The 541-nt window shown below is 37.2% G+C and overlaps 1 protein-coding gene across 1 annotated transcript in view; it reads left to right on the top strand.

The window, feature by feature from the left end:
- The window catches only part of LOC131880762 (PAX3- and PAX7-binding protein 1-like), a gene marked incomplete in the record, with an annotated part of 11,471 nt that overhangs the window by 10,005 nt on the left and 925 nt on the right, over positions 1–541 (top strand).

Genomic DNA, 541 nt, shown 5'->3' with positions numbered 1-541 from the left:
ACGTCAACTCTTTCGCATTCGTATTTGGTAAGGCCAAGGTTGTCTTGCCCACAAATTCTTAAATGGTTCTCTTTTGCCTGGATCAGAGTATTCGTTGTGGGGGCCCTGCGAATGATACTAATTTATCAAACAAAATAAAACATTTGAATACTTTTGGTTTCAAAGATTTGGGGGAAAAGACTTGGATCTTCTTGATGATGTTGACATCGTTTCAAAATTATCCAAATGAAAATGAGTCTCTTTACATGCCTTTTTGATACAAGCAAATAGACCTGTCTTTGCGTTACAGAGTCTGTCAATTTTGGTCGTTTGAAAAGTTATCTCCTGCTACTGATTTTTTCCTTTAATCTTGTTTAGGACACTGAAACGGCAAAAAGCACTAGAAAAGCCACCAAAATTCGAAACTATAGGCATAAAATGACTCAGTTGCGTTCCTTCGATTCATGTCAGATAAATATGTTTCTTTTTGTAGAAGAGGTAGTGTTTCAAGTGAAGAAATCCAGCCAATCTCGAAAGATCATGAAGCAGAAGAAAGCCGAGC

This window comes from Tigriopus californicus, chromosome 5, assembly GCF_007210705.1.
Source record: "Tigriopus californicus strain San Diego chromosome 5, Tcal_SD_v2.1, whole genome shotgun sequence".
Classification (NCBI taxonomy): Eukaryota; Metazoa; Arthropoda; class Copepoda; order Harpacticoida; family Harpacticidae; genus Tigriopus; species Tigriopus californicus.
The sequence above is the reverse complement of the archived record's forward strand: the minus strand, read 5'-3'. Positions and strand labels throughout refer to the sequence as shown.